Source organism: Strongylocentrotus purpuratus, unplaced genomic scaffold (genome assembly GCF_000002235.5).
Source record: "Strongylocentrotus purpuratus isolate Spur 01 unplaced genomic scaffold, Spur_5.0 spur5_scaffold_20, whole genome shotgun sequence".
NCBI classification, from domain to species: Eukaryota; Metazoa; Echinodermata; class Echinoidea; order Camarodonta; family Strongylocentrotidae; genus Strongylocentrotus; species Strongylocentrotus purpuratus.
In genome coordinates this window covers 13,860,203-13,883,309 of record NW_022145606.1, presented here as the reverse complement: position 1 = coordinate 13,883,309, position 23,107 = coordinate 13,860,203, and the positions used below count along the sequence as shown (strand labels likewise).

The 23,107-nt window shown below is 36.3% G+C and overlaps 1 long non-coding RNA gene across 1 annotated transcript; it reads left to right on the top strand.

Annotated features, from left to right (window-relative positions):
- The first annotated feature begins 16,279 nt into the window (after positions 1-16,279).
- Positions 16,280-22,857, top strand: LOC115927788. The gene is made up of 4 exons (XR_004065749.1): positions 16,280-16,413; positions 18,930-19,065; positions 19,378-19,446; positions 22,313-22,857. It is a non-coding gene; the product is annotated as an uncharacterized LOC115927788 (long non-coding RNA).
- The last annotated feature ends 250 nt before the right edge of the window (positions 22,858-23,107 follow it).

Sequence of the window (23,107 nt, the reverse complement as noted above, 5' to 3'; positions counted from 1 at the left end):
CATCAAACATGGAAAGAAAGCTAGCAGCCTCTCAACACAACATGGAAAGATTTATTCTAAGCATCACATACAAAGACAGAAAAACCAAACAAATGGATCAGGGAACAGACAAAAGTCCAGGACATCCTTGAAACAGTGAAGAGAAGGAAATGGAATTGGGCGGGCCACATCAGCCGTAGAAATGACAATCGCTGGAGCTCAGCAATCACCTCCTGGACACCATATGAGGGAAAGCGAAACAGAGAACGTCAAAGAAAAAGATGGCGAGACGAGCTGCAACAGTTCTGGGGAGAGACAAATTGGCACCAACAGGCGCGGAACAGAGGCATTTGGAGACATCATGCTGAGGCCTTCATCCTGCAGTGGATAAAGTAAAGTAAGTAAGTATTCAAATTATGCAAGGAAATCCGTTTAAATTCTATACTTCACTGTCAAACACTATTAAGTGACTCTCCGACATCTTTTTTCTTTTGTAATAATATATATAAAATGAGATGCAGCAGGTACATGAGTATTTATCTACATCATAATCCCACTGCAGTTTATAATGGCCAAAATTAAACTGATTAAATCTCTGTGAACCACAGAACGTACGACCATTCGGTACAAGGGTCTGAAATTCAGATGATTATTTAAGTGATTGCAATCACTAAAGTCTTCCCCTCTCTCTCTCTCCCTTTTTTTCTTCAATATTTATTATTTTTGTTATTAAACGTCTTTAAAAAAAAGGGGGGAGCCCAATCAGCAAACAAATAAATACTGGTTTTCGTTGAGACCCTTCATGACACAAACAAGTATATACATTTCAACACATCAATACAAATAAATATAGAAAATTACATAATACGACTTTCAGAAACAAAAAATTGCAAACCAGGTTATAAATAAGGATCTCTTGATCTGCCTCTCTCCTTTTCTCTTGCTCTCTCTCTCTGTCTCTCACTTGATCTCGCGTTATTCTCATTTCATCCTCGTCTCATATTCGATTCACGCTCGTTTTATGTCCGTTTCATCAATTTTTCTTTCATTTCCGTGTTAACGACATAACAATCGTCCACACTACCATCAAAACGACCCAGTTAACTTCCTACACTTCAGAGTTTGCTGTTCTTACCTTCGTGTTTTGAAGTTTGAAAGAAAGTTCACCTCCTCGATTGGCTGTTCTTTGATGTTTAACTTCGCTTTTAATAAGAAGAACTATTCAATAATGTACTGGCGATTTGTGCAGCCTAAACCGAACATAACACCACGAACAGGCGCGGACCCCCCCCCCCTGGCTTTTTTTTAAATATTTTTTTTTAATAATAACAACACCAACCAAAAAATTCGGGGTCAAATACAAAAAATGAATTATGTATCCTCACCCCCCCCCCCCCCCCCCACTGAGCGAAATATTGGTTGGCGCGATTTTCACATTTTAGGCCCCCCCCCCCCCTATCGGCAAATCCTGGATCCGCCCCTGACCACGAATGCCTTTACAAAGGCAACGATACTTTTCACGCATGCTTGCATGTCGTGCAAAATAGGGGAAATACTGTAGAAGAAAATAATAGAACCTCTGTCACTGCGTGGTACGTATTTTTTGACAAAAGATAAGCCCTGCTGCACTAGATAGATCGACATGAAATATGTGAATAATATTTCAGCTTTCCACATGAGGAGTGTATTGGCTTCACTTACAAGGCCAGTCAAAGCGGAGAAGGGTGTGTGTGGGCGCGTGTGTGCGTGTGTGCGTATGTGTGGGTGTGTGCATTTGTGTGTGTATTTTGGACAAAATTAATGTGTGAATTGATAATTGATTTATAATGTATTTCTTTATAGCTTACATGCTTAGTTTTTCATTTCATGATGGAGGATATAAATCAAATTTACATCGCACTTTTGCGAGGCACATGTAAAATTATGGATCTTCAGTAACTGGTCCCTCAGAAACAAATGCTAAGCCGGTCACAGAGAATTTATGATTTCAACTGAATGTTATGTTAATGTTAATGTTAATGTGCATGTTAATTTTTTTTTTTTCATTTTTAATCTTTCCATATTTGATCAACATGGTGTATTGGCATATGGGCTATGGTTAGAGCGACGGATGCGGTAAACAGCGTTCATTCCTGATAGATACGAATGCAGGTACATTGAAATATGAAATAATTAAAGAGCAATGATGAACCGACTCTTTGCCGTTGATTGATTCGTTCAATTTTGCATGAATGTGGTGACTTGTCGGTTACGAGCAGATGGTCATGGCAGGCTTCGATATTCTATAAGACTAGAAGCTATCTAGACAGTAATTCAACATATATCTGGGTAGAGACACTTTGTCACATCAAGCAACGAGAAAGTATATCATCCTCTCACAGAATTCTACTCGAACACCGCATCAAAATCAGGTAGGCCCAATATCCCTTACGTTATGCTTGTTGCACATGAGACGTCTTTCTGATTCCGTCAGTTTGTAATTGTATTGATAATGATATCGACTATTTAAGAGCGTTAAAACAAAAAGTACCTTTTCGCTATAATACTAAGTTACAGAATGTGAAGAGAAACACAAAACTATTAGATAGGTAAATCATACTTTATTACTGAGGGAACAATTTGTTTTAATGGATCTTTTGAAAGTGGCAAAACAGGACGACAGGTTAATTATCTTTCGAAGCAGCAACTATAAGCGTTTTTTGGACGTTGAGATTCTGGATTCGGGAACAATTAATGTATATTCAGTTGTTTAGCGTACATTTAGGTCAGCATTTCCTCTTCAGACATTTGTTCGCCCCTTGTGTAACAGGCTTTTAGTGCGCATTGAGCGGGAGGTCCCGGGATCGTAACACTAGAGGGTGCCTGTGCTTTTGTAAAGCATTAATCCTCATTATCCACACCTACTAACACCTGCCTTCCGAAATTGTTAATTGCTTTCAAAATACTAACTGTCTTCAAACTCTAGTTTGGGCATGAGCCATTATTATTGTATGTTTGTAATTAAGTAAAATGTACCAACAATTTGTTAAACATTTAGTGTTGGTTTTATTTCTTACCCAACAAACATGAATGATCCTTTAATTGTTTTTCCCTCCTATGTGTAACATTTTATGCAACAGTTTTAAAGGGGGAAGTCTACCATGATATTGAGTTGGTTTTAGTAAAAGCGACACAAACAAATTAGTTACATTTTAGCAATATCCTTTCATATTATTATAGACAATTTATACATTTTTTCTTTTCTTCAGTGAAACACATATTTGCAATACTGTTTTTGTCGATTCTTGCATATAGTAGCCGTTATCAAAAGCAGTCATGAAGTTGCTCATCTTAGTAGCACTGGTGGTGATGATGGCGGTTTGTGTAATTGCTGATTCAAGCGGAGGCTCATCATCTATGTCTGAATCTGAAAGCGGTGAGATAATTGTCAAGCACAGACTTTATTGAGCCATTTAAAGTGTTTTGATTTGTTTGTGTAATAAAGGTTTAAACCAGCTTGCAAATAGCTACAAGGGGCAGGGCTGAGTTGATTGATATGACGCGATTTCAACCTAACTTGATCTGAGCTCGATATCATGGACCATAATGCCTAATCTGGTAGGCATTATTTAATCAGTTGTAGAGGCATGATTTCTATTTTTTTAATAAATAAATAAATAAATATAACGATAGACGAGCCTTACTCTAAACCTGGTATTGGGTACAATACCTAACAAATAAACGTTAGCTGCCTTAGCTGCCTTAGCTTTTTCTCGAAAAATGCCTCTACAACAGTACTGATTTAAGGCCTACCGGATATCAATAGCTCTTTTTTAAAGGCGATATTTATTATGAAGCTAGTATGCCTATACACCTTTGTTAGTTTAAACCATAGCATATTGAGAGAGAGAGAGAGAGAGAGAGAGATAGAGAGTTATGACACATACATACGTACGTGATCAAAGGTCAATTCATGGAGCTCCAAATAGTTCCTTCCCATAAAGACTGTATGTCGGTGGAACTATTTGGAGTTCCTTCGATCGCGTAGGTGTGCGCTTGTCACAACTATCTCTGTCAGAACGCTATGGTTTAGACCACTCTGCATGTGTTATACGTTATAGCTGACAAGGGTTGTGTTTACACACTTACTGTTAAATACCGGGCCCCCACTGGGTTACACAATATAAAACACTTTTATACTTCACCTGCACATTATTACCCTGATGACGAAAAAATACAATATTATTACAATTGGATACAAATATTCAGCGTATTTGACCTATTTATGTTAGAGTTTTGTAGTGATTTTTTTATTTGCTCATCTTTGAATGTTTATCCTAAACCTTGTAGTCTATAGTGTAACGTTTATACAAAATGCATGAAAACTACCGAACCAGCCGAAGATGTCAATTGAGTAACACATTAAAGAATACAGTTGTTTATTATTTAGGGAAAAAAAATCTATCAGAATTTTGGTCAAAGATAAATGTCACGTTATTCGACGATATATATTCAACCAACAGGGTATTGCTGATTGCCCTTATATCATCATGTTATTATACTTAGTTGAATCGGAAGACATGGTCACCGCTGACGTCGAGGAAAACAGTTGTGATACTCCGTGCCAATATGCACGCCGACACACCGGTGAGAATGATTAAGATTTACCATGCCTTACTCGCAGTTTGAATTACTGTTAGCTCAATTTGTGTATGGACGGCTTATGCCGAAAGGGTAGGTAGCGTCGCGTCGCGTTGAATTGAACGCGAGCATTCCTCCAAAGCCCCCCCCCCCCGGTTTTGCCGAAAGGGTGCGTTGATTAGTCTACCACACCAATCGTTTAAAATAGAATGTAAGGAATACACATTTTAGTCGTTTAAATTCAAATAATAAAAAATGACACAGATTAAAAATTAAATAAAAATAGTTCTTACCTAGTCCTTTCTTTCTATAACCAAATCTTCAAACTCTAAATTTCACTTGCCCTCCTGGGTTCTAACAAGTTACAATTTTATGGCCACGTCAATCGCATTTTTTGATGAAACAATTGTATACATTACAATTCATCATATATTAAATATTTCTGTAAGGATCGATATAAGCGATCATATTTTAAATGTACCAAAGACTAACTTGCTCTAAATGCATAAACTGGTTTTCTGTCACTGTTTTATAACCAAAATAGAAATTTAATAACATCACTGGAACTTTCCCTTTCAAATTAAGCGCCACGTCTACAATTCGTAAAACGCCACCTACGTTCAAACCAAATACATTTACACGTATGCAAAATACTCAAACACCTGCACAAAAACAATTTCAATACCAGCTTATTCCTTTTGCTTGAGCTCTGACAATTATACATTTCTCATACTTTTATCACTCATAAATGAAATTACTGAATGGTCAATGTTGATTAAATAAAACTCACTTCCTAGGCGACAATCTGGCGACACAAGTAAATAATTTGTCTCTCGACAACTGCTGACTTCTTGTTCTGCTACATCGCTCACAAACTCGGTGCCGTCTTAGCTCAAATCTGTGAAATGTCCCATGTGATTAACGCCCTCTATACTTAAAATAGGGTCACCATGAAAAAACAACAGAATCAAAGAAAGTTCATATTCATGTAAAAATGTCAGCCACCTAGATAAATGATTTATACCAATGAATCTATGCATATTGAAACGCTAGACGGCGGGAGGGGGTGGGATAGGTTGTTGTTCTCTTATGTACCTGTCCGGTCTGTACACGAACACGATTTTCACAAATACGGCGCCTCTAATTTAATGTACGCCGCTATGCAGTATGCGATCCCTGATTTGAAAGGTAGTATCCGCTGTTAACAAGGTCCAGGCGCGGATAAAGGGGGAGGCAGCGGGCCCTGCCCTCCCGCCGGCCCGGTTTTCAAATTTCCGGGGGCAAACAAAAATACCCCCCCCCCCCCACGCGAAATATCGGCCGGCACGATTTTAAAATTTCAAATTTTGGCTTGCCCCCTAAGAAATATTGGATCCGCGCCTGACAAGGTCATGTAAAATTAGGTGAAAATATATAATATTGAGTTAAAAATTTCAATTACATTATTCCAGTCAGGTGTTCTGTGATAGCTTTCCACATTTAAATTGAAGAAACAAAATCAGAAGAGTACTTAAAGAATAAGTCGATATGAAAACACCATACGGCCTGCTTTTGCAGTTGATCTTGCCATTGCCCAACCTTCATAATGTATGAGAGTATAATTATTTAAATCTATATTGTTGTAAGGCGCATAGTCATGCCTGCCTACAATGGCTTATACGATAAAATAGAATCGCACTGAATAAAGGATAAAACAGATAGGAAAGCAAGACCATATTGTTGAGAAGATGTGAAAAGGTGGCGAGAGATCAAAACTGGGTGCAATGGTTAGATTATAGGGAGGTCATTTGTTTGCACGGAAAACAAATTTCTAGTTTTGTGTCGAAAAATCATTTCCTCTTTTCACGCAAAAACGAATGGTCTTCAGGGTTACACAAATCAATATGGAGAGAGAAAGAGTGGAAGAAGGATAAGGAACATGCATGACAGTCAGAACGAGAGACACAGCGACAAGTTTTGGCGAGAAAGAGAGAGAGAGAGTGAGGAAGATAGGGAGAGAGGGAGAGGAAGAGAGAGGGAGAGAGAGAGAGAGAGACAGGCAGAAGGAGAACCCGAGAGAGAGAGAGATAGAGCATTAGAGAGAGAGGGAGGGAAAGAGAGAGCATTATCTAGAGAGAGAGAGAGAAAGAGAGAAAGAGACAGAAGGAGAACCCGCGAGAGAGAGAGAGAGAAAGAGAGAGAGAGAGGGGCATTAGCGGGAGAAAGAGAGAGAGAGAGAGAGAGGGAGAGAGAGAGAGAGAGAGAGAGAATGACAGAGCGCCATATGCCTCATCGTCACCTATAACTTGTTTGAAGAGCGGATATCACAATACAATCCCGCTCAGACTGTTCAGCCAAACTCATATCACAACCAATTATGTCCTAGAGCATATAAAGGCCTTAGGTCTCCTAGTACCCCAGTCCCATCGATGAGAACAACACCAAACAATGTCACACCGATAACAGACGAACGAAAACGTTACTCGATACGTTACTCTGGATGGCCTAGAAATCGGTCGGCTTGGAATCAGTTGGAAGTCGGTTTGATAAAACCGGGTATGTGATACCGCGGCCACAAGGAGACCGACACTAAACCGAACAAAACAATTTTACCTGGAATAGCCTATTATTGATCGGATTTGATTCGGTTTGTAATCGGCTTGGAAGTGTGACTGAGGTAGGACCAAGGTAGCGGGTATCAAATTACGGTATTCTTCGTAATCATTGATCATAAAATACTTATATTTAAAGATAAAGTTGAGTTCTGGTCATGTGATTGCATTGTGAAAGAACGGTGTGGAATCTATAAGAAAAGGTTGATCATCTAGTATATAAGTATTCGTGTGTATTGCAAGGTTCTGGAATCATCAAAATGATAAGAAATTTGGCCAAATCTTGGCAAAGTTACAAGCACTGTACACAGAATGATGTGTATGGGACTACACGAGCACATGGCGAAAAAAACCTACCCCCGATTTTTACGATGTTTCATGTCATATTTAGAATATGGAGGCATTTGAAGAGCCATGCTTTTCAGGGAACATGTTTAATCTGATGTTCTTCCACCCTTGCATAATAACAATAATAACGCTCACAAATTATTTTTACCTCTTCCCAGAACTCAACCTTCTCTTTAACGTTTGTAACCTTGTTACATCAAGAAGACCGAGTACAGACCGACTACAGCATGAAAAATCTTCCCCAAACTGCACATAAGTTTCGAGTCGATTTGGCGTCGTGCTGAGGTTTGACGTACTGATGATTCCAAAAGTTTACTAGGACATTTTTTGATTTTGTTCTTTTTAATCCTTATTGAAAACAAAAGCATTTTCCCTGATGATGATGGCTTCCTTGAATAACGCCGGTGTCCTCGTCTTGCTTCACAATATGTCTCACAAATGCCATGCTTTTGGTCAGCGTTTCAAATCAAGGTTATTATTAAGTCTTCGTGGTATCGTTGAGGGCTGACATGAAATACTCAACGCTCCTGATAGATCATGGAAGGCTATTCTACAGCTTACTCTGTCACCCCGAGCTGTACTCAGCATGAAACCACTGCTCAACTCAGGAAACCGTTTTAAGAAGTAAATCAAACAGTTCAAGTGTCAAAGTGATTACATTCAATATCCACGCTGCAATACTAAGAGTTCGAAGCGACAATAGGGACGTTTAGATTGAGTGGACGAGAACGGCGTGAACGTCCACTGATCATGCGTGTCTATGGCAAGCCGTTTTAACATTTATTCCTATTTCTTCATATCAAGAATTACCATTGCTTTACAACAGAAAATCATCTCTTGATATCAAGAATTACCATTGCTTTACAATAAAAAATCATTTCTTGATATTAGGAATTACCATTGCTCTACAACAGAAAATCGTTCTTGATATAAAGAATAAAAATAAATGTTAAAACGGCATGCCATGGACACGCATGATCAGTGGACGTTCACTCCGTTACGTCCACTCAATCTAAAAGTCCCTAATACAAGGGTTTGATCAAACTGTCTGGTGTTGTAGAGGACATTTCAATCATTCCCATTTTATTTGTAGATTTGAAAACATGATTACTAACTTTGCCGGTTTCGACCTGAACACTCCTAGAAGGAATGAAGAGTCGTCTGCTTTGTCATTATTTTCGGTTCATCGTGATAACAATTATTCAGTCATATCGACCACCAGACCAATTGGATGTTGTATGCTTCATGTTGTATTCAACTGAATAAAGGTGGCGCAGATCGGTTAAATTTTCCAACATTTATAAACAATACTTTTAATTCCTTAATGGATTAAGACGATGAAAATTGTGCAGCAAAAAATAAAACAATAACAGCTTTCGTCAAAAGCAGAATTTCTGGCGTAATTTTCAGTAATTAAAAAAACGTTAATAGACATATATATGTATTTGTCTGTGTCTGTGAGCTTATGCATGTGCGTTTGTGTGTGTATGTTGGACAAAGGTGTGAATTAATAATTGATTTCTGATGTATTTCTTTATAGCTTACATGTTTAGTTTTTCATTTCTTCATGTAAAAAATTGACACATGTAAAATTGTGGATCTTCAGTGACTGGTCCCTCAGAAACAAGTGCTAAGCCAGTCACAGAGAATATATGATTTCAACTGCAGCCTGTCAGTGCATGGTAATTTTTTTTTCTTCAAATTTCATTTTGGAATCTTTCCATATTTGATCAACATGGTGTATTGGCATATGGGATATGGTTGGAGCCACGGATGCGGTGAACAGCGTTAATTCTTGATAGATACGAATGCAGGTACATTAAAATGTGAAGTAATTAATGAACAATGATGAATCAATTCTTTGACGTTGATTGATTCGTTTAATTTTACATAAATGTGGTGACTTGTTGATTACGAACGGAGGTTTCGATATCTTCTCAATCTATCAAACTATAAGAAATCTAGCTGAAGTTAATAATACACAGACAAGAAAGTTGTTAAATATACTTTCTAGATTTCACTGTCAGACACTATTGAATGACTGACCGACTTCTTCTTTTCTTTGGTAATAACAAACATAAAATGAGCTGTAAAGGGTCCTCTCTAAAACTTGAAATGTTAAATCACGGTTTAAAAGGGCCGAAAAGTGACACTTGTTTTAACATGACTGCAACCCCTAAATTAGATTCGACAACTTAGCGGTCGTTATTTTCCAACAAAAAGACTTGTTAAAGCCCTTTTGTTCAGATGGAAGTTCTAAATTAGTATTATCTTTGAAATGCCATTGGAATATAATCTCTTTATTTGTTGGCCTGCAAATGGGACATAGTAGGCCCACTTTTAAGGACTACATGTTCTTTGAAATGTTTTTTTCTAACAATAACAGAAGTAAGCTTTGTCTACTCTAGACAATGTAATGAAATGTAATAATAGATCATGGTGAAAGTAGGATCTACTGTGCTTTTATACATTTGTCAAACATTATAGTCAAATTGACTGCTATGAGAGGCATCGCTGTTTCTAGAGGCTCAGTGGGTGTTAAATCCTGCTATCGTTTGTTGATGAAGGATGTCAATCAAATGTACTGTATTTGCACTTTTTCAAGGCACATGTAAAATCATGGATCTTCAGTGACTGGCCCCTCAGAAACAAGTGCTAAGCCAGTCACAGAGAATATATGATTTCAACTGCAGCCTGTCAGTGCATGGTAATTTTTTTTTCTTCAAATTTCATTTTGGAATCTTTCCATATTTGATCAACATGGTGTATTGGCATATGGGCTATGGTTGGAGCCACGGATGCGGTGAACAGCGTTAATTCTGGATAGATACGAATGCAGGTACATTAAAATGTGAAGTAATTAATGAGCAATGATGAATCAATTCTTTGACGTTGATTGATTCGTTTAATTTTACATAAATGTGGTGACTTGTTGATTACGAACGGAGGTTTCGATATCTTCTCAATCTATCAAACTATAAGAAATCTAGCTGAAGTTAATAATACACAGACAAGAAAGTTGTTAAATATACTTTCTAGATTTCACTGTCAGACACTATTGAATGACTGACCGACTTCTTCTTTTCTTTGGTAATAACAAACATAAAATGAGCTGTAAAGGGTCCTCTCTAAAACTTGAAATGTTAAATCACGGTTTAAAAGGGCCGAAAAGTGACACTTGTTTTAACATGACTGCAACCCCTAAATTAGATTCGACAACTTAGCGGTCGTTATTTTCCAACAAAAAGACTTGTTAAAGCCCTTTTGTTCAGATGGAAGTTCTAAATTAGTATTATTAGCTGAAGTCAATACACAGACAAGAATTTTTTTAAATATACTTTCTAGATTTCACTGTCAGACACTATTGAGTGAGTGACTGACTTCTTCTTTTCTTTGGTGATAACATACATAAAATGAGCTGTAAAGAGAACTCTCTAAAAACTGAAATGTTAAATCACCATTTAAAAGGGCCGAGAAGTGACACTCTTTCAAAATGACTGCATCCCCTAAATTAGATTCGATAACCTAGCGGTCGTTATTCTCCCACAAAAAGACATGTTAAAGCTTTTTTGTTCTGATGGAAGTTCTAAATTAGTATTATCTTTCAAATGCCATTGGAATTTAATCTTTTTATTTGTTGGCCTGCAAATGGGACAAAGTAGGCCTACTTTTAAGGACTACATGATTGTTTGATCTTTTTTTTCTAACAATAACAGAAGTAAGTTTTGTCTACTCTAGACAATGTAATGAAATGTAATAATAGATCATGGTGGAAGTAGGATCTACTGTGCTTTTATACATTTATCAAACATTATAGTCAAATTGACTGCTATGAGAGGCATCGCTGTTTCTAGGGGCTCAGTGGGTGTTTAATCCTGCTATCGTTTGTTGATGAAGGATGTCAATCAAATGTACTGTATTTGCACTTTTTCAAGGCACATGTAAAATCATGGATCTTCAGTGACTGGTCCCTCAGAAACAAGTGCTAAGCCAGTCACAAAGAATTTATGATTTCAAATGCAGCCTGTCAGTGCATGGTAATTTTTTTTCCCTTTCAAATTTCATTTTGTAATCCTTCCATATTTGATCAACATTGTATATTTGTATTTGTATTTATTTTCCGTCATTTAGAAAAAACATCAACATATATATATTTACAATCATAAAGACACACTTAAAATAAAAAAGGAAGACGGAGGGATGGCCCTACTCAGCGTTGTTAGCATAACAATGCTGGTTTACAGAGGGGTCCCTATATACATAAAACACATGAAAATAAATAGTACAGAAGTAAAGAAAACTTACAGCAAACTAAGAACTTACAATAATGATAAGACCAAATTCGAGTAAAACAAGAAACAGGAGAACAATATTTACGATATATACCAAACAGAAAGCTAGACACACTGTGAAAAGGTTGGGCAATATTTTCCAACACTTTGCCAATAGTCAACCCAACCATCTATTGGGCAATATTTTCGTATTTTGCCCAACAGTTGGTCAAAATTTTTCCCAACAAGTGGGCTACCGTAGTCGGGCAGTTGAAGGGTCATATCTTTGCCCAAATTATGCACGTGTGAAGTAGGGTACTTACGTTTACCAATACCACTGGGCAAAATATTGCCCAATAGATGGTTGGGTTGACTATTGGCACAACGTTGGGCAAAGTGTTGACAAAATATTGCCCAACCTTTTCACAGTGCAAGTAATTTTTATTTTTTTATTTAAAAAAGATACGTACCTAAACAGCTACAAGAAGTCTGGAATAATATTTCTTAAATACTTTTTGAATGTGTAAACAGTTTGAAGTAATTTAGTGGAAAGAGGAGGAGTATAATATCGAATTGAGCTTCTATATTGGGTAGTTCTGCCACAATATTCAGTTCTAGGTTTAGGGAGAACAAAGTTACCGGAATTGCAGAGGGAATAACTATGACAAGTGGGTTGAAACATTTCATTCATATGGGCATATGGGCTATGGTTGGAGCGACGAATGCGGTGAACAGCGTTAATTCTTGATAGATACGAATGCAGGTACATTAAAATGTGAAGTAATTAAAGAGCAATGATGAATCAATTCTTTGACGTTGATTGAATTGTTCAATGTTACATAAATGTGGTGACTTGGTGATTATGAACGGCAGGTTTCAATATCTTCTCAATCTATCAAACTATAAGAAATCTAGCTGAAGTTAATAATACACAGACAAGAAAGTTGTTAAATATACTTTTTAGATTTCACTGTCAGACACTATTGAGTGACTGACTGACTTCTTCTTTTCTTTGGTAATAACATACATAAAATGAGCTGTAAAGTGTACTCTCTAAAAATTGAAATGTTAAATCACCATTTAAAAGGGCCGAGAAGTGACACTCTTTCAAAATGACTGCAACCCCTAAATTAGATTCGACAACTTAGGGGTCGTTATTTTCCCACACAAAGACATGTTAAAGCCTTTTTGTTTTGATGGAAGTTCTAAATTAGTATTATCTTTCAAATGCCATTGGAATTTAATCTTTTTATTTTTTGGCCTGCAAATGGGATAAAGTAGGCCTACTTTTAAGGACTACATGATTGTTTGATTTTTTTTTTCTACTATAACAGAAGTAAGCTTTGTCTACTCTAGACAATGTAATGAAATGTAATAATAGATCATGGTGGAAGTAGGATCTACTGTGCTTTTATACATTTATCAAACATTATAGTCAAATTGACTGCTATGAGAGGCATCGCTGTTTCCAGAGGCTCAGTTGGTGTTAAATCCTGATATCGTTTGTTGATGAAGGATGTCAATCAAACGACTGTATTTGCACTTTTTTCAAGGCAAATGTAAAATCATGGATCTTCAGTGACTGGTCCCTTAGAAACAAGTGCTAAGCCAGTCACAAAGAATTTATGATTTCAACTGAAGCCTGTCAGTGCATTGAAAAGTTGATTTATGTTTTTTCCTTTAAATTTCGTTTGGAAACTTTCCATATAAGACCAACGTGGTGTATGTATTGGCATATAGGCTATGGTTGGAGCGATTGATGCGGTGAACAGCGTAACTTGGTATATTATGTGGAATTATCATATTCAGGTTCTGGATATTGGCAGCGAATGGAATCATATTGAAAAGGATGCAATTCATAGGTGCACGCGATAATTCTCAGTTAACATAATCTCTCTCTCTCTCTCTCTCTCTCTCTTGCATGAAGAAAATATGAAAATAATATTTTGCCTTGATCAAGAAAAATTGAACATATTATCAATATTATACAGGGAGAAAGAAATGGGGAGGAAACTATTCCAAACAAACATTTAAGCAACCCATTCAGTGTTCATTCGTGATAATATTCATAATAATACAGTTAGCCTACATTAAAATGTGAAATAATAATTAAAGAGCGATGATAAATCAATTCTTTGACGTTGATTGATTCCTTCAATTTCACTTGAACGTGATGACTTGTCAGTTACCGTGAGAACGGCCGGCTTAGATATCTACTCGAGTTATCAAACAATACGAAATCTAGCTGTAGGTAATACACAGACTAGAAATTAAACAAAAATGGAAATACCAGACTGATGACAATGACAATGATTAAAAGTTTGAATAAAAAATAATCAAACAATGTGTTCTGAGGTCAGGCTTCTTGGATTTTTTGAAGGTTTTATCCACCAGCATGTTTTAAAACATTATGTTAAATGTTAAATGTGCGTGTCGATCTGTGAAAGCTTTTTTTGTACAGGGAAGGGGTGGGTGGGGGGGGGGGGGTAGGGGAGGGTGTGTCTGTGTGAAACAAGCTAACAGGAGGAGGAGAACCATACATTTCTTGTCTCATTTTATTCCTACAAAAACACTCTAAGAATAACAGAAGTATGCTTTGTCTATTCTAAAGGAAACCTAATAAGACATCACTTTTGAAGTAAGGCCCACTGTGCCTTTATATATGTATCAAATATAAGCTGTTACTTTCAAGTATTGTATTGATGAGGTTATAAGGAAAATAGTATATAGTCCTGTTTAATATAATTTTGCACTATTTTGTATCCTAATTCTGCAATTAATCTTTTAGATTTCGTTTGTTGAGAGGAAAAAAATATATTCCAAATCAAAAACATAAAATGACCCCCTACTAAAAAAACCTCAGCAAGTGTGGAATGGACAACTGTGTTCTCAAGCACAATGTGTGTGTATGTTAGTGTGCGTCTGTGTGTGTATGTGTGCGTGTGTGTGTGTGCGTGCGTGTGTGTGTGTGCGTGGGTTTGTGTATTTGTGTGTATTGTGTGTATTTTGGACAAAGGTGTGAATTGATACTTGATTTCTGAGGTATTTCTCTATAGTTTACATGTTTAGGTTTTCATTTCTTGATGAAGGATATAAATCAAATGTACCATGCACTGTTTTCGAGGTACCTGTAAAGTGATGGATCTTCGGTGACTGGTCTTTTAGAAACTAGCGCTAAGCCAGTCACAAAGAATTTATAATTTCAACTGAAGCCTCTTAGTGCATGGGATATACATTTCATTTCGAAACTTGCCATGATTGATCAAAAATGCTGTATGGGCATATGGTTTATGGTTGGAACAATGGATGTGGTTAACAGCGTTGGTGTACTATTAGGTGGATTTACCATATTCAGATTCTGAATATTGGCAGCGAATTTAATCATATTGAAAAAGATGCAGGTCTTGTTTTTACACGACAATTGTCAATTAATATATTCCCTCTCTCTTTCTTGCAAAAACAAAATATGAATATAATCTTGGGCTTTGATTGAGACAAAGTGAGCATTTTATTAGTATTAAACAGGGAGACATAAGTTGGGAGGTAATTAATCAAAGTGGACATTTAAGATACCTACTATATGATCATTCGTGAAGGATACGAATGCAGGTATGTTAAAATGTAAAGTGATTATTTATAGAGCGATGATGAATCAATTCTTTGACATTGATTGATTCGTTCAATCGTCGGTTACGAACGGCAGGCTTCGATATCTACTCAATCTATCAATTTGGACAAAGGTGTGAATTGATACTTGATTTCTGATGTTATTTGTCATAGTTTACCTTCTTAGTTTTTCTTTTCTTAATGAAGGATATAAATAAAAATGTGCCACGCTCTCTTTTCAACACACCTGTAAAAACTAACAGAAAAACCTCAGAAACTAGTGCTGACCCAGTCACAGAGAATTTATGATTTCAACTGAAGCTTCTCAGTGCAATAAACTTTTTTTTTTTCGAATTTCATTTGAAAACCTTCTATATTTGATCAACCTGGTTGATGGGCATATTAGCTATGGTAGGATTGGTAGTTGGAGTGATATATGCGGTTAAGAGCGTTGGTGTAATATTTTGATGTTTTATATTCAGATTCTGAATATTTTCACCGAATTGAATCATATTGAAAAGGATGCAATTCACAGTTGTACACGATAAATCTTAGTTGACAGATAACTACTACATGTTCATTCATGATGGATACGAATGAAGGTATATTGAATTATGAACGGCAGGCTTCGATATCTACTCAATCTATCAAACAATACGAAATCTAGCTCTAGTAAATACACAGTTAAGAAATTAAAAAAGGGAGATGCAAAAGTTACAAGTTGGGATAAAAAATAATCAAACAATATGTTCTGAGGTCATATTTATTACAATTTGTTTAAGTGTTATCCACCACCATGTTGTTGAATACTATATTCAATTATGCGGTGACTTGTTGGTTACGAGCAGATGATCATGGCAGGCTGTGATATTCTATAAAACTAGAAGCTATCTAGACAGTACTTCAACAGAAAGCTGGATAGAGACACTCCGTCACATCAAGCTACGAGAAAGTATATCATCTCACAGACTTCTGCTCGAATACCGCATCGAAATCAGGTAGGCCCTACAGCCTTTACGTTATGCCTGTTGCACATGAGACGTCTTTCTGATTGCGTTAGTTTGTAATTGTATTGATAATGATATCGATTATTTAGGAGCGCTTAAACAAAAAGAATACGCCTAAAACTCATAAATAGGTAAATCATACTTCATTACGGAGTAGAGAAATATTTTTAAAGAGATCTTTTGAAAGTGGTGAGACAGGTTAATTCTCTGATGGAAAGGGGGGTGTTTTCGAAGTAGCCACTGTAAAACGTTTTTCGGTATAGTTGAGGGTCTGGATCTGGGAATAATTAGTGTAAATTCAGTTGTAGAGCGTATGTCTGCATTTTCCAGACATTATTTTCTTCGCCTCTTGTGCAGCGGGCTTTTAGTGCACATTAATTAGGAGCTTTGCTTAAAGGTAATACAAAGTTTCGGTATGGGGTCATGAATTTGGTTCAAATGAACATATTGGAAGCATATGCGATCCTACAATATTCAGTGATCGTAGTCGCGGTTGAAATCGAGTCTAAAGTGATGAAATTGTAAATAATAAACTCTTTATGTTGTATAGCTCCCTCTCAAGACTGATATTAATTAAGCAATAAAACAATGTTTCTTGACTAAAATCGACCGATTAGCTATTCCCGTTTGGAAATAATATATCACAACTACATTATACTGAGAATTTCATGGTCTCAGCTACCATTGTACGGCCGTAGGTGCTATTTGAAATTCATCAAAATTTAACGGGAGCACCGGTAAATTTTTATATTCAATTTTTCTCAAAAACAGAAGTGTTTTAGGAGCGAAATTTTCTAGTGCTTTGAATACATCCACAAGGGCATCAAAATTGTAAAGAATCACTATCCACCCAATTTCCAAAATTTCCCAAAACTTTGTATTACCTTTAAGCAACTCTGATGAGTGATCGGAGAGATGGCCCAGTGATCTCGTAACAGGGAGTTCCCGGGTTCGCATCACCAAAGGGCGCTAGGTGTCCTTTGGTATAAAGGCATTAATCCTCATTACTCACACTGACTTATATCTACCTTACTAAAATTGTCATCACTGAAACTAAAAATGGCAACACTGTAACGTATCTCGCGACCCCCTCTCTCTCTAATTTGGTCTGTACAGAAAATGTCATGAGCTTTCATTTTCTCAGTTATTGATGACAGCATAGGTTGGTTCATACATTTCTGGATGTATTAAACATATTTGCAATGATTATATTAAGGGTGAATGTATGATTGAACATTTCTTGATGGAACTTATAAGCTTTTAAAGTCTTTTAGTACAGGGCAAATGGGTGATGACATCACAACACATGTCACAGAGTTGCCAATTTGCACAGTGTTTGATTGATTGCATCTTCAAAAACTCATAACTTTCTTATTCTTAATCTGTTTATACTTAAACTTTCACTGACTCGTTCCTCTCATTCTTCGGATTTCATAAAAACCAACTCAATATCAGGGTGGACTTCCCCTTTCAGCAAATTGGGTAAAATGTTACATAGGAGGTTACAAAAAACATACATGTTTGTTGGGAATACTACCAACACTAGGTAATATTTGTTTACCCAATTTAGGGTACATTTTACCAAATAAACATGCTCAAATTATAATGGCTCATACCCAAGCCTGATTTTGAAACAGTTAGTATTTTGAAAGTAATCAATAATTTGGGAAGGTAAGTTTAAAGATAATCTTGAGTTCTGGTAAATATAGAAATTCTCACAGAATCTAACGAAACTAATCCGCAGGATGTTCAATATTACAAATAAATTACATGTGTAAAATAATTTTGGTAGAAAATTTATAGTGGCTGAGAAATGAGCATATGAAGATGAGAAAATTAGCTGCAGGATAAACAATCCAGAATAAATCGTAGTAATTTCCTCTCAAAATACCAGAGCTCACTATGATTAGCTTTACGTAAGTATGAGTAATGTAACAAGGTAGTATGTCAAGCACTATTGTCATATCATTCATTGAATTCAATTTCTTAATATTTTCCGTGTCATGATAGCATTTTAAAGACATTACATTCTCCTACTTTTATTCTTTGGAAACGAAACTATGTGTTGAATCTTTATCATCGTATTCCCAAGGAGGGTGGGGATAAGCCGTTAAGTGCATGCACTGACATCAGTGCAGAAAGGGGCAGTACAGGAACATCGTCTTTCAATACGGCATTCAAAACATTCTCAGTTGTTTGGTTTCAGAAAGCGGAGAATATGATTGAATGTAGAAATTCTAAAGCCTTCCGCCTTGCATTTATCACAGTAAACCGCAATTCCCGTATTTCCGTCTCGAAGCCCGTTATTTTTGGCGCAATTTGTTCATTCAGTTTCCGTTATAACTTAATATTGTTCGATTTCGGATTTCTGTTCATTCTTGATGAGTGGTAAAAGGAAAGTTTCAGTACGTCACTATTCTATGCTGAAATTCTTAATTGTGTTGCAATGTCACCGTATCTTTGACTAAATGATCAAAATGTATTACATGTTTATTCCATTTCCTTAGACATTGAAAATGGCGTCAAAAACCATGATTGCTCTCTACTTTCTGATTGCCTTGGCCGTGGCAGCAAGTGTTTCAGTCCAGGAAGATGAGATCGACGATTCCAATGCGTTGAGTGTCGAGAAGAACCAGATCAGCAGTAAGCAATTTATTTATAATGTTATTAACCAACTAAACGAATACAATTACAAAACAACGCAACCTTTAAAGCAATTCCAATAGTCGTATGCCTGTACGGTCACCTATTGAAACGTGCCAACATGGCAATGATGTTTTGCATAATCCGACCAGATTTGTAGAAAGTTTGCACTTTTAGAAAGATACTTTTTATCACTTCTTATCCTGGCCGAAGATATTTCGTGATAACTTTAATTACCAACCAAGTTTTGTTTGATTTGATTTGATTTATTGATTTATTATTGTTTCGATAACTTTTATGTTTGTGTTGCAGTAGAGGAGGAGGCTGTATGTACTCCCCCCTTGACTCAACATCAAAGAATGATATGTGAGGGTGCAAATGGTATGAACAATATTTCAAAATCTAAAGAAAAATGCATAAGAAAAAGAATGCTCCTTCTATGAATGAAAATAATCCACCTCTCAATTTTTCAATTCGACACCTCTAGCACATAGTCATGAAAATGAGAAAAGTCAAGGAACACACACGACGAAGTCATTCAGAGTTTTATGTGGTATTTATTTTGAGGATGGATCAGCCCTTAATAAGACAAAAGAAACAGGCAAACAGATTAGTGTTTGTTTCTTTTACATATTAAACATCGGCAAAACTATATGATCATTCATAGGAATAGATACATCAATAATAACTATTGCCCTACTTGGCATTTTCCCCACACCATAGAAATACTGTACATTTTGGATACCTTTCCATATATGGTTTGCAGTTACATTGTAACATCCACATGCAATAAGCAAGGTATAACAATAATTTGCCCAAATATGCATATAAAGTAATCATGAATACAGAAATATAAATTGCCTTTTTGTATAGTTCTCTTTACTATTACAATGACTCACCCCTCTTGAGCTCTTGAGGAGAGACTCCTAGCGAGACACCGAGACTAGAATTAGACCAACTAGATAGTGCACCATCTCCAACTAAATGCCATCTCCAACCAAATGATGAAGTAAGGCCTCTGTAACATAAATGGTAACTTAAATGATAACTGCTATAACTTTTAAATTCTTAGAAAGTGACATGCAACTTGCAAGCTTTTGATATATAACAAATATTTTATATTCCCTACCTTTTCAAACTCAAGCTCAACAACTTTTACTTTGACAACAAAATATCCAATACTAATGATACAAATTATCTCTTTACCTAGTTATTACAGTATTGTGTATGCAAAAGAAGACCTGATATACATATCAGGTCTTCTTTTGCAAACACTTTATACAGAGAAGCACAAATCGTATCAGATTTAGCCTGATAGAGGTTTTCTAAACCAACTCATTATGAAAAGCAATTAATGATAGGCCTTCAAAAGGATCAATGCCATTTTTAACAAATGATTAAGTTAATAAAAATAGCAATACTTTGAACGCTGATATATGACTCGTGGAAGTGCAGTACAGGCATAAACAACAAATAAATATTTACAATGGTCATGATCACCGGCATTGCAATTATAATTTAGTGTGCAGGGGCGGATCTAGCGTTTTTGCCAGGGGGGAGGGGTGACCCAATGACGATGTGGAGCATCGTCCACGAGCCGCAAAGCGGCGATGCGATTTTTTGTGTGGTTATTTTGAACCCCCATAAGTGATGTTTCCTGGCATCTACTAATATCTACTAATACTGGGTCTGGAAATATTTATTTATTTATTTATTCAGGGTTTTTGTTGTCAATTGATAAAACAGTGGAGGGTAGTCCGATTCAGTTAAAAGAAACTGCTTTCCAACGGAGCCCTCCACATGATACAAACAATAACATAAAACATAAAAACAAAACATAAATTGAAACATCAATATAACTCAATATATAAAAACATTTATACATTTGAATAAACTATATGTACATGAGGCGCACGTGGGATGCACGGCGAGACCCCCCCCCCCCCAAGTAGGCCAGATTCTCGTGTGTTTTTTGTTTGTTGTTAAAGCATGTTAGAGAACTGTTTACATTGTTTCTTGAAATTGTTTAGTGACTTGCAATTTGGGACGGACAATGGCAACTTATTAAATAATGAATTTCTGTTTTAGGGTATGGTATTTGTAGACGGTTTTGGGTGGTATGGCGAGTATTATAAACAATGGGTCGATAAACAGAAAATGGTTTCAGGTATTTGTTTTTCTAGGCACATCACATTTTCACTTGGCAGCCCAAGGGGGGGGGGGTAAACACCCTAAACCCCTCCCCGTAGATTCGCCCCTGGTGTGTTGTTTTAAAGACTACAAATTAAAAGTACAGGCATAAACAATTTTATTGGTAATATTCACGATGGTCATGATCACCGGCATTGTAATTATAAATTAGTTTGTTGTTTTAAAGACTACAAATTAAGGAGTACTCGACAAACATGAGTACATGACACAAGAAGTTTTTTCGTGCGCATAATTTCGGTCAAAAGACTTTGTATAAACATTTTTTTATAATAATATTATGAAGGGCATGTTTATTTCCTTCAAGTTAGTCTCGAACAACCCTCGTTGTCATTTGATTGATGATTTAACAATACGATGATTAAACAACTAAGCACAACATGGTAACTTCCTATGTTTTAGGATTTCCTTTTCGTATAGAGGGCACGGAGTCATTTATAATAACTTAAAATTACTAATTATTGAGAGAATTATCCAATCCATACTTGTCCCATATGTGTATCTTCATAATTGTTAAAGGGTTGGGTAAACTTTTACTCATAAGAGGGGAAGAAAGGAACCATGCATGTTTGTTGGGAAAGAATTGACCAACACTAGGCGGTGTCACACAGAGGCCAAAAATCCGGATTTTAGTTATCCGGATTTTAGTTATCCTCATAATTGCTGTCTGTCATCAATTATCCCATTAAAAATCCTCTAACGAAGCAAGAAAATTCTCCCTTGAAAGGATTTTTCAAGGGATTTTATAAGGGATTTTTCTGTGTGACACCGCCTAATGGGTAATGTTGGGTACATTTCATCCAACAAACATGCATCTTCCCATTTTGACCTCTTAATTTAAAAATTGTACCCAACTCTACACTGCTTTAAGAGAACATATACACCTCTTCAATATCCCGCTAGCACACCATATCATATAACACTTCTGTTTCTGAAATGCAATCGGTGCATGCACATTGTCAGGATACAAAAAACAAATACATTATAATTTTTTGTAATGTTTAATAAATCTTTATATTTTCCCTTTTCTTTATTTCAGTTAATGGGAAATAAGCGCATCGAGAAGTTCGAAAAGCATACTAGCTGGATCTTTTTCATTTGCCTGTGGTCAGACGTCGTCTTTGTTTGTTGAGACTTTTTTCAAATTGATGCGAGAAAAAAAAAATCATCGATGATCAGTCATCACTGACCTTAAATCCTAACCCCAAAGAATTAATAACATTGCCTCTAAAATATTAAAAAAATCAATAAATATATATAATCCATTTTGAATCTCGTTTCAAAAGTAAGGAATCAATATGCCTACATGTAGCCCAATATAGTTTTGAGTTGACAACTGGTTAGTAAATTCACTGGAAATTTGATTGCTTGATATAATGCATTGAAGAGTACAATCTTGTACATGTGCTTCATATGTACTATAGAGGAACACGTGCAGTGGAAACCATTGAGGTGAATACATTAATAGAAATCAATGATCTAAACAGTATGTTCCGATTGTAAATTGTCAAATTTTTAATCAGCTGCTTTATTCTCTGACACACTGTGCACAAAACGGTCTCATTAAATAGAATGACGTAATAATTCCTCCTCGGGTAATTTACTTTAGTTCATGTCGTGAGAGGGATAACTATGCAAAATAGAAGGGAGAGAGAGAAAGAGAGAGAGAGAGAACGAGATAGGGAGAGATAGACAGGGAGCAGGCATATCAGAGAGGTAGAGGGAGAGATTGTGGAAATCTTATATAGAAGAGGATATGAGAGGAAGAGGATATGAGAGAGAGAGAGAGAGAGAGAGAGGGAGAAAGAGGGGGAGAAAAGAATGAACATGAAGC